At 39.8% G+C, this 12,542-nt stretch overlaps 1 long non-coding RNA gene across 2 annotated transcripts in view; it reads right to left on the bottom strand.

Moving 5' to 3' along the window:
- The window catches only part of LOC135447730 (uncharacterized), an 81,243-nt gene extending 77,514 nt beyond the window's left edge, over window positions 1–3,729 (bottom strand). For both annotated transcript variants that reach the window (XR_010440275.1, XR_010440276.1), the window contains exons 1-2: window positions 3,627–3,729; window positions 3,473–3,538 (exon numbers count right to left, since the gene is read on the bottom strand). This is a non-coding gene — a long non-coding RNA (uncharacterized LOC135447730). The remainder of the gene's footprint in view (window positions 1–3,472; window positions 3,539–3,626) is intronic.
- Between the last annotated feature and the right edge of the window lie 8,813 nt (window positions 3,730–12,542).

Here is a 12,542-nt window from a genome sequence, read left to right as displayed (position 1 = left end):
TGTAAAACTCAATTATGGCCCTGGCAGGAGTCGTCTCTCTTTGCATTTCAGGAATGTGTGACTTTCTGCAGAGCCTGCTCAGCAATATGTGTGATACACCAGAGGAGCACATAAATAACAAGCAGCTGGGGCCAGTACAGGTCCCATTGATGCTGATGGTTCCCTTTTCATATAGCTGACAATTTTAATAAAAAAGATTAAATCCCAGAGTGGTTTTAACTTTATCATTCAATATAACTGACACTGCAGGAAGTGCAATATGCAGTTAGAAGGAAAATTAACTGTGTTCTAGATAGCATATCCATCATGCATGAGCAGTGTAACAACTTGGGGTAATCACTACTGCTTTTTTCATTTAGCTAAAAATAAATATTGAAAACAGAAGTTAATCAACTATACTGTGGAAAAAAAAATATTCTTTCCATCTTAAATCATACTGACGTCCATCTAACTATCAAGATGCTCATGGGCAAATCTCCCCAGTAAGGATGGAAGTAGAAGACTGCTGCTATTCCAAATGACCAAGTGATTATAGGATGGGCTCTTTTTGAGAGGTTCTCTGTGTCTGAGAGAGCCTCCAGCAGCCAGGGCAGGATTGCTCACAGGGAACATTTCCTGCTGATCAGCCCAGCAGCTGCAGCTCTCAGTGCTGCCCCACACAAAGCTGTGCTCCTGCAGTGCCACAGCATCATCCCCCAGCCCAGCTGGCACAGGGAATCACCCACATGGATCATGGAATCACCCAGGACATCCCCCAGATCATCACCCACAGGGCTCAGCACTGCACCAGGAAAAGGAGCAGCGAAAATACTTACATTTATAAATATATCAGTTATTGTGCTTCAGTTTCCCGTCTAATATTATGACTTCCGGCATTCACTTTCCCATACTTGGACAATTGGAAAATATATTTCTCATTTGGTTACCACACTAATATGTTGAAATTCTTTGCTTGCACATAATGAAAAGCTAACTAGAAGCCTCAACAATTACAATCTAGAGACAGCACCCAGTGAGTGTTGCAGTAACCTGACAGTTCCTTGGACAGAGGATTCACATTAAATGAATGTTTGATATATAAAGCAAGAGCTCACCACAAGATCTGATAAAAACAGCTTAAGACTTTCAAGTGAACTAAGATTAGAATTACAGGTTACCCTGGTTACAGCTGCTGGTGAATTTCAAAAGCAGTTTGAATTAGCCTGAATCATTCATTGCATGCCTTAGCTAACATATGAATGAAAAAAACTGACACAAAGAATTATCACTTGGGAAGGCAATTCTGATCTGAACTGTTGTTACTAAATGTAAACAATTTTTTAATTAGTTTTGCTCAATGACTTCAGGTTCTCCTATTATTGGTAGTACCTCAATTGTTATTTGCAAATAAGCAGAGACTCTGCTAAATAAGTTATAGAAGACTTGGTAATTAATTTTGATATGATCTACACCTCTTGATAAATCCTCTGGGAAATTAACTCAGCTGGATACTACCACAATTATTTGTATTGAACTCTTTCTAATCTTCTGCAGAAAAAATTACTGTAATAAAATATATGGGCTAGGAAGAATTCACAAAGCTGTATTTCAACTAAACATTAAAAATTCAGTGAAATACCATGAAAACTACTAAAAAAAGTAAGTATTAATACTTAAGAAATTGTGAAGGAATGTAGCAATTGTTCAAAAGAGATCAAAGGGAGGGGAATGGTCATTTTCTCAGCAGACAGAGCAGATTATCCCTCTTTTGAAATATGCTAGATATTTATCCAGATAATAAATGTGTTTTCTTCTAGAGCTAACTCATCTCCAGTGATACTGTTTTATGGGAGAGGTCCTGACAGAGAGATTTAATGCTGGGGAAAAAAAAATTTAAGAGAGACAGTTAAATAGTCTAGAAGAATTGCATAGCAAAGTTACCTAATGTCAATGTTCAGTGTGCCCTGAGCTTAAAACACTCTGAGAATGAAGCTCTCTGAGCTTCACAATCTATTTTGGCCATTATTCATGAGCTAATGTTATAAATGACCTTCCTTGGCAAAAAGGCAAAAAAATGAAACCCAACACAGTGTTCTTTCTATGTGGAAGCCCCATAATGAAAGCAATCTGAAGATCAATCACTGACAATTCTAGCTCCTACTAAAAGCCAACAATTTTATGAATAGCAACATTTTCTCAGCCAGGACCTAACAAGGCAACCAACTCCTATCCTGTAGTCCTGCAAACATCTGTTATCAATAACAATTTTGCCTACTGTTTATATTATCCTCCAGGAAGAAAAGAAACAGCCATGGGTTCACTGACAATTGAGATTTGTATGCATTTGAATCTTGCACTAGTTGTCAATAGCTCATTAAATGTAACAGCTTCACAACCAAGACATAGAAATGAAATATGTAAATTAAGGCATTTTAATATTGAGGCATGTATTAAAAGCCTAAGAGTTTTCTAAATGCCAGATTAACAACAAAGGTCAATGATTATCAGCCCAGTTGCTCAAAGTGACACAGCAGGTTCAGTATCTGTGTGCCAGAACACAATGCTGAAATTCCTTCAGAGTTCCGAGAGCCAAGGACTCTTAACTCAGTGAGCTTTTCACTTGTGCCTGTGGCTCCTTTTAAAGACATTTGATGTTTTCTAAAGCTTCTTAAAGTCCATATTTCTCACTCTCCTAGATATCCCACAGTCAGAAACTAAGATGAATTTACACCCTTTCTGTTGAAGCAGAGAAAATATGAATTTAGTGTAAGATTCTGAGTTAGTGAAACTAAGGTTAAATGGCCTAAGTTTGTACAACGGTTTCTAGAATAGAGCACTTCTTGAGTGTCTGTTTCCAGCTCAAAGGAAACAGAGACTCAAGAGGATTATCACATTCCATTAACCAATTGTTTAACATCTCCTCATTATAACCCCTATTTGTTCTCACTCCAACACTTCCATTTCAACAACCCTGTCCTCCTGCTGCTCAGTCTTTTCTTTGAAGAGATTTCTGGACTCTAATTGTAGGATTTGCTTTCCATCTCTCTCCATTATTTAGTCCCTCCCAACTTCAACATGTCTACACAAATTCCTTTCTTCTCCCCTCCATTCTGATAATCAGATTTTGGAATTTCTTGTTAGGAAACAAAGTCAACAGAGCTGCCTGTACTTTCCAGAAGTAATATAACTTCTCAATAACCTAAAGTTTAGTAGCAAACATCCTCTAGCAAATGGAAAGCTCATTTTAAGTGATAAATCAGCCAAGAGACTCAGCCAGTGCCCTCACACAAGTGTGACAGACCCACTTGCACCTGACATGCACTTTGCAGTTCAAAGATAACACTTTATGCTCAGCAAGGGTTGTGAGACTTTATCTTTTTCCCACTGGAAATGCAATTGGGAAGCAGCTAATGGACATATCAGGGAGCAGCAGAAACAGTTGTTCCACAAGGAAAGACAGACCAGGAGCTGAGGCTGACCAAGCCAATCTTACCTGTCTGGTGCAGTGCCAATCCAGGCAGAGCTGGGCTGCGTGCTCAGGTGGCCATCCAGTGATCCTCTGACAAGATGCAATAACAACACAAGTCCAAGTTAAATTCTGAAACTCCATTTGGCAAGTTAGGACAGGAGGAAACAGGGCTAGCTACCAGGCAGCTTGGGAAAGGAGCAGGAACCACAGCTCCAGCTCCTGAAGAGGAGAAAAGAAAGGGGGAGTGGGTGGTGATCCCAGCTGAGGCTGCTCCAGACAATCAAGGCTCATTAATGTGCTCAGGGCCCTGGAAAAACACTCTCCTGCAGAGAGCAAAGTCCTGTACTCTTGTAGGCACAGTTTGGGGTCACTGGGATGGGGCTGTGCTGTGGGCACAGTTTGGGGGCACTGGGATGGGGCTGTGCTGTGGGCACAGTTTGGGGTCACTGGGATGGGGCTGCGGGCACAGTTTGGGGTCACTGGGATGGGGCTGCAGGCACAGTTTGGGGTCACTGGGATGGGGCTGCAGGCACAGTTTGGGGTCACTGGGATGGGCTGGCCCAGCCCCATCCCCAGTGGGCACAGCTGTGAGCAGCCGGTGAGCAGCACTGACAGCAATGAGCCATGGAGTGCCCAGGTGTGCTGAGCAACCACCAAAGGGAGCAGAGGGCACACAGGGGCAGGGCATGTAAGATGAAGAGTGTAAAAGGTTGTACTGTAGGCCAATAAAGGGCTGCAGGTGTTTGAAGCCTTCTTTAGTGTTGGTTCCTGCCTCCACTGTCATCCTGACACTGCCCCAGCAAACGGTGTCAGCTCCATCTGAGCAGGAGCCTTTGGAGGGGGTGAGGATGCTTCCTGCCTTGGAAGCTGTGCCTGTTCCATGCACTCACATCAGGGGCTCCTCAGGGGTCTGCACCCCATGAGAAACAAGAGCTGCTGCTGCCACCAGGAGCTCAAGGAGCTGCCAGCACCTTCCCAGAGGTGCTTAAAAAGCAGGGGCTTAAAAAGTGGCACTTTGATCCTGCTGATCCTGTCTGAACATTCCCTGCACAGCTTTACACTGCTAGCAAACCTTATTGATCCTTTAACAGAGTAACCTTCCCATGAACTAATGGGTTAGGATGGACAGCTCCCAGACAAATAACTTATATATACAGAATTATGTGCTGGCAACCATTCATCTTTCTTTTCCTAATATAAAATATTCTTTGCCTAGTACCTCGTTGAAATAACCTAACCTTTCACTTTTGTGCAGCTAAAAAAGATTGATAGCAGCTGAAATCTGCCTGTAGTCTACGTTTTAGCTCCCAAAACAATTTCAATACTTTGCTATAGTGGAAGTTTTTCATCTAGAGACAGAACATCTTTAAAAGAAAATAAAATCTGACAAAAATAAAGGTTCTAACCAATACAGTCTGGCCTGATAAATATAGGGAATGAAAGGAATTTGCTAATATTCTGCACCATAGTTAAGTGAATTTTGAGGCAGAAGAAAATATTATTTTCCACTATAAGTTTAAACTGAATCTCGTTTTGTTCCTGGATGAAAAAGAAAGGCCAAAAGAAAATAGAAGTGGAGAACCTGGACATATAATTTTGGTAGAAGAATGTAATAATTTTCATCAGAAATATATCTATAGTAAAATGAAAATTTTTAGACGTTATTAGTTCGGCCTGAGATACAATCTTGATACTGTATGTCTAATGTTTTCCAATTTCTGAGCAAGTATGTTAAAAGTTATTAGATGAAATGAAAAGCAAATCACAGACCACTGTAAAGTATTCTCTGAATCAGTTTTTCAAAGCAAAGAGCGTTGAAAACTGTAATTTAGTTCTGGACCTTTAGAATTTCCTAACAAAAGTACCATTATCATGATTTTTTAAATCAACCAGCAACAACAAATAAATAGTTCACTTGATTTATGCCAGTGAATCTCCAAAAAGTGAACAAATTGCAAAGATAGATTTCTCTAAATAAACTTTTCACATACAGTCTTAAAGCCTCAGAATTTATTGCTACAAAATTATAGACACAGAGGGTTTAATGAACAAATTCACATTCTTAAATCTGTGACTGGGGGAGAAAATAAAAGGTACTTAGAATGTTTCTGAGATCTTTTCCTGACCTAACAAACACAGAAAGAGCCCTGTGCTGTCCCAAAGTGTAGACACACCAAACACAGGTGCTGGGAATTTCCAGTGCCTCCAAGTTTAAGTGGCAAATACCAGAATTGCAAACATCTAAAATTCCTTTGGTACCTGATGTCCAGCTCCAGTTTTTGTTAGCTAAGCTCACTTAGGGAATTACCTTTTAATACCCCATTATTACAGCATGAAAAGTGTATAATTTCATTTCTGTATTTTAAGATTTTGTCTTTATTACTCTCTTTTTTTCTTTTTTAATTCCTTTAGCTACATTTACTCCTACTGCAAAGAAAATTCACCAACTTTCATCAAAATTCTGGCCTTTAAAGGCAACTTGATGCGTCAACAAAGCTGTATTGTTATTATTTTCTGAAAAGAGGGAAAACACTGCCCTCTAATAGAAACAAAGAAGGAAAGAAAATTATTTGAACCATTAAAATGTGTCTGCAGTGAACCATTTAAATAACAATAGCAAGAGGGAGCTTTACTGAAAGGATAATGAGAAAATCACTTAGCAGTTGGTACAAAGAGTGTTTATATGTGAGGACTCTCCCTTTTGCCTTTGTGGTTTCCAGAAAACAAGAAACACTTGGAGGATACAGACAGGGGAAAGCAACTCAGCTGAGGAACTCTTTACAATTAAAGGTGTAATTGGCCATGCCTCCCCATGCTCTGGTGTAAAGCAGAATGGGTTAACATTTGTCTGAAGAGTTTCCTTTCTCACTGAACTTGAGCTAAATCCAGGCACAGGCACTGGTAATGCAAACCCTCTGTTGATAACCAACATTTTTTAACTCCTGTGAATATCTGTTTCACTTACCCTGCAACCATCAGCACCATACTGCAGATATGAGTTGGTTTGAAAATGTTTCTAGTCACATTTTGCCAAGGTTTTCCTCATTTAGCTTGCTCTTGGACCTTTGTTTCTCTGAGTACAGTTCAGAGGATGCAGGATCTGATTTGGAGAGGATTTAAAGGGGCCTTCCATGTAAGTTTGTGCAAACTGTAATGATAATAAAATCTAATAAAGAAAGACTGAGATTAAATGGAATAAATTTGGGGTGAGTAGTTTTCATAATGAAAGATATAAGCTCTTCTTCAGCCTTAGTTATTTCCCTGTTATAATTACTTTTTCAGTCTTTGGAAAGTAAGGAAATGCCATTTTCATAGAGAGAAAAAAACCCAACGACATGGGAAGATTACTTGGATGCATTTACATCACTCTGAAGTAGTTACTTGAACATGTGACTCCCACATTACACTAAATTATGAAAATAAATATCATAGCTAGTTTCCTTTCAGCTTCCTTTCTGGTTGGTGAATAATTTGAAAGATTGAATTCCCTGCCCCATGGACAAGAATCCCCTCTCCTCACAGAAATATTCCTTTGTCTTTTCCTGAGGACAGACAAGATGTGGGAGCTGCATAAAAAATTTACTTAGGAAGTTAGTCCAACAGAGCAGAAGCAGCAAAAACACTTTTGTGTGACTACAGTGAAATAACAGAGCATGTGAGTTTATAGAACCATCACCTGAACACTTTCATTGCCATTATATTCCCATCTCAAATAAAAAAGAATTTCAATGGGGTAAAATGTCCTCTATTGACTAACATTTTCATTATAGGGAACCACAGAGCTCAGAAAGGAATTGTCTGTTCTGTTGGTTTCTAATGGGTGTTTATTATCCCCAGGCCTGCTGCAGTGGGAGAATACTGCAGGTGATTAATGACTTTACCTGCTGCAAAGAGCAATTGCAGAAATGTCCATCTCATTTTTTTCATTGGAGATACACCACTAAAGTGTAAATATCCAAGTATTTGTAGAGGAGGACACTTTGGAATCAATAAGGAATAGATTCAGTCACCTTAAGAGCCATATAATTTGAAGTTTAGTAGTTATACCTTTTATGAACTGACTTTTCCCTGCTGGTAATCTGAGTTACAGAATAGCTTCATCTTTCAGATTAATTGGTTTGGAAACATCTTGTCACAGAAAGAACTATTCTATCTGTGCTGAAAACAGACCACCAGTCTGGGCATTACAAACTGTGGCTCATCTAGTCCTGCAGTAACTCCAGCTTTAGAATCACACTGACTTTAAATTGTTTTGGCTGAGTTGACATGGCTCATGTCTATGTAATTCAATGCATTTTTGGTGAGGCCACTTTTCTGCAGGTGAGGTCCAAATTCCTTCTTCAGCTCTGCCAGTGTTTTTGTACCTGCAAAGAGACATGCAGATGCCTAGCAGTCTCCATGCTGTTAACAAAATCATGTGTGTCAAAGATAAAATTCTCATTTCCAATGAAGGAGGGAAGGAATAACTGCAAACCCCAGAGCTCAGACAGCATGGCATTCATCTTACACATTAAAAGTACAGGTTCAGACTATTAATCTGGAGCAGCAATTAAAATGTGAGCCTCCCCTATGAGGAAATCTAAGTATTTTAAGTGTTGGGTGCCTGGCTGTTCTCAGGTAGACAATTCTCCTTTTCTTTGTTGATAATGGCCATTTTGTGAATGTCTTTTTCTATCTCATTTTGACCAGGTCTTCCATTCCACATCTGTCCAAAGTCTGGGATCAGGACAGATTCAGTTTAGGAGATTCAGCAATTTTCAAACAGAAAACCTCTAAATCTTTTACAGAACAGTCCCAGGTGATTCTACTTGTGAACATTTATTACCCTGAAGGCTTCCACTTCACTGAATTTCAAAAGTCTTTTGCAAGCAGATGAGGTGCTGAAAACATTCAGATAAAGGTTACAAGAACCCTCTATAATATGAAGTGGCAGGCAGCCTAAGAATAAGAATTGCTACTACTTCTTCTAACAAAAATTACCTAGGATAGCACTGTAATAATGATGGCATTAGAGAACATTAATGCCTGCAATTCCCAGATGGACTGTTGTCCTGTAACCTACAGATTTGTCTGGGATAATTCTCCCTTTTGCTGTATCCAAGTGCCCTAGCAGCCATCCTTTCAGCCCCAAGAATATCAGAAAACAGCAGCTCCAGCTCCACAGAGAGGCTCCCTCCCAGCTGCTGCTTTGTCACAAATCACAATCTAATCTCAGTCAAATCAGCACAACTCCTAAAGCATAACCTCATTAATTACCAATGCTGCATAATGGCTTTGTGCAGGATTCAGGTCATCATCACAATAATCCGGAAAAGAATATTGTATAGCCAGTCCTGAGGTATCCACAGTACTATTTCTAAGTGTGAGTCATCATTCCTCTTTAAATTCAGTTCCAGGGGTTCACATTTCAGGCAGGACATTTCTTTTCAACAAGGAGTCAAAAGTCCTAAACCCCCCACCAGTTTCAAGCTGTGAAATTCCTCTGACTCCTGTGGAGCAGTTTCTGCCATTAAATGATGTGAATGATATCAGAATCAGGCACCACCTCTCTGAACACTCACAGCTGCTTCTCTCCTGTATCTCTGCTGCTTGTGCCCTCTCAGTGCCTTCAGGTCCTGCCTGAGCTTCCCTCAAGCATTTCAGCTGCATAGCCACTGCAAAAGCATGCTGCTCTGCCACCACATTGCTTTTCCCCTATTTTGTCCCTCTTTAATGGAATCATTAATTTTCTTGAGATTACTTCTTCAGTAATAAAAAATGAACATAAAACCCCCTGCATAATTACTTTCAACCCTCCTCCCTCATTTCACCAGAGATTTTTCAGAGCCACGTTTTCTTAAGCAGCTCATGTAAACCAAACCATCACTATGTGTCTCCTTCCTCTCAAAAATCTTGTAGTATAACCCCCATACCACTCCCTGTATAATCCCTATCTCATTTCTTCCTTCCATATTTCCATCTTAATAAAGCAATAGATGAAACAAAGTTCCTAGCAAGTAAAGACAAGAATGTATTCTCAGCCTCTGATAGCCTTGCCACTGTTTTCTCAAACAACATCTCTTAAATTGCCAGCTGGACCTTTCTCTTTTTAAATTCTGGATATCTACTTGTTCCCTCCCAGGCTTGACCTTCCATCTAACGTTTGGTCTATGAAAATATGCAGGAGCAAATGGAAAAAAAAACCCTGGAATTTTATCTCTGGCTCCTGTGGTGTTTCAGCAAAAGCAAAGTCAGTTACCTCCAGCAAAAACTGACAAATCCACAACATTCTGTGAGTACATTTCCTACATGTTTCTAAAATACTGCAATGCAATATTTTGCTTTGCACTTTTGCTTGGTGAGAGAAACTATTTGTACAGCTTTTCCTTTCATCTCAACCAAAGAAAATCATGTGTCTAGTACCTGTCATATGTACATGGCCATACTGGCAAGAAACTTGCATAAAACACATTTGCTTGTTTTATCTAAATAATCCCATTACCTGCCAGCAAATAGTGTAAACAATGCAATGCACAGAAACAGATATCAAACTGGATTTGAGTCTGTAAGCTTGGGAGGAAAGCACTAACTTATGTCTCAAAGTATGGGAAATATAATCCTAGCAGGTATGTTTAAGTCTTATTTTGTTCACATCAAAGCCTGGTTTGCAGGAACAGCTCCTTTCATTTCCCTGGGAACCAATCTGAGGATGGGATATTCACAGAAAAACAGGTGGCTGGAGACAGCTGGCAGAGAATAAATACCCAGCTTTAAGGCAACTCAAGCATAATGACATGAATCCTCCAATTTCTAACTTTGTAGCTTGTTTTTCAACAAACATTTTAAAATTTAGGATTTTAAAGAGAGGCAGGTTAGAAGGGTAAAGTGCCTCTGAACCAGTCTCTCCTTCTCACCTGGATCAGTGTGGAAGGAAAATGTTGCTATAGGACATGAAAGAACACAATAGAAACCTGCTGTTCTCAAGATGAAGAAAAAAGGGAAGTTTATTATCTGACTCAAACATTTATAGTTTTCCAAAAGTGACAGTGGATTGGAGGGTGAAAATGCCACCTCTCCAATGACACTGGACAAACCAACAGTCCATCAAATTTCTCTTCCTCCATAAAAGAATGCAAAACAATGAGTTATTTACAGAAAAATGTGTGAAAAAGTTCATTACAAGAATGTAAACATCAAAAAGCTTAAAAAAAATCTTAAAAAATCAAAGCAACAGGAAAGCACACAGTAGCTTTCCAGTCTTGTCCAAATCTGTCTAGATTTGGATTCTCAACCCATTCTACAAGCTAAATATGCTTTCTCCTTCCCCCAACCCAGTCTTGGGAGGAAATCACAGAACCATAGAACATGCTGGACTGGAAGAGACCCTTCAGGATCCCTGAATCCAGCTGCTGGCCTGGACAGGACAATCCCCCTGTGCCTGAGAGCCTTCCCCAGTTACAAACACCAGCAGGGCTGCCCTGTGCCCTGGCATTGCTCTTGTCAGACCTGACCCAGCTGGTGATCTCAGCCCTCTCTGCACTTAAAGGAGTCAGCAGCTTCTCCCAGTTCAGTCTTGTCTGAACAAACTTGGGGTTCCTTCAAGTCCTGTGTCAATGACATTGAGGAAAAGATTGCTGACTCAAAGCACAGAGGGGCAAAAAGGAGCTGGGGATCCGTGGGCACCTCACAGTGAGAGGCAGTGGGAGAGGTTTTACTGCAACTTCTGTGAGCCAGAGACAAGTTTGGTAAGAGGATCCATGTTTACCCCTGGAAGAATTTCCTACCAAGGTCATTGACATAGAAACCAAGAAAAAAGGATAAATAAGAGAAACCTGCAACTCTCTATTCCAATGAGCGCTTTGTTTGTCTTTCATGACCAATGTATAAAGTGTAACTTTACTGAGTTTTAAAGAATGTATAGGGTTTGAAGCCTTCTGCAAATGAAGTATGTTATTTTGTACTGTCTCCAACTCAACTATGACAAGAGGTGATGTCAAAGGACAAGAAACAAGAGGATAAAAAAAGTGTAAAGAACAAAGGAAAGAGAATGTGGAAGAGAGAACCAATAGAAGCCTTCAATAAGTGAATAAAAACTGGGCTGTGTGGACTGGGAAGTAGATTAGTCTGGTGAAAATTAACCTGAATATCTGTGCCACTTCCTACCTATACTGCTTATCACCTAGTCTTTCTCTGTACAGCATGTTTGTGGAGCCAGGCTTTGTTCCAGACTAGCATTAGTGACAAGAGATTTAAGAGACAAACCTGCACAGTTACAGGAGACACACAGCTACATATGAGACAAATTGAAATGGCAGCACTGCACTGCTATGGAAGGATGTAACATGTGGCAGTGAAAAAATCCCTCTGGCCAGACAGCTTTCACTGAAACTCTGCTGAAAAAGCTTTGTGCTTCTTAAGGGTTTGACTTATAAAAAAGAAATTATATGTAAACTGCAGGCAACATTCAACGTCCCTTACTCTGAGCCCAGAATCTAGTAACAAAGATGGTTAAGTAGCTCAAAATGTGAACCAAATTTTAATGATATTTAAATTTTCAACATTATTTAAAGAAAAATAACATAATGAGTACATCACAGAGAGAGGTAAAAACTGCAGTCCCCAAACAACCAAAAGCCTGAGCATGAGGTGGGATAGTCATAGGAGCAACTCATACTTAGCACAAAATCCTGTTATGAGTTTCACACCTCAAACACTTTCATGGATCCCATTAGACTACTATGAATGGAGACAAACATTAAAATGTATTCACTGTCCTTCTGTAGTTTTAATTCAATCCAGGCATGAGTTGAATATGAATTTGTGAAAATCAGTTTTCACCTTGTGTTATGAGTGAATTTTGAAAAAGGTCTTTTTGTGAGAAGCCCCATCCTTGCAGAAAAACTGAGAAATAGAGGGTGAACACAAAGGTGAATGAATAATAGAAATGCCTTTGAGACAGCAAAGAATGAACAAAAGGGGCTAATATTCTGTAAATAGTGTCTTTGAGTTTTGCACAGCATTTCAAATGAAAGCAGGAAAAAACCATACTTAGTGTAGTCCTAGCTATCATTCCCTGTTCTTTTCTACCTCTCAAGTCACATCACTGCAGGCACAA

This window comes from Zonotrichia leucophrys, chromosome 4A (assembly GCF_028769735.1).
Source record: "Zonotrichia leucophrys gambelii isolate GWCS_2022_RI chromosome 4A, RI_Zleu_2.0, whole genome shotgun sequence".
Lineage (NCBI taxonomy): Eukaryota > Metazoa > Chordata > Aves > Passeriformes > Passerellidae > Zonotrichia > Zonotrichia leucophrys.
Note: the sequence above shows the minus strand (reverse complement) of the source record. Positions and strands in the feature narration are given on the sequence as shown.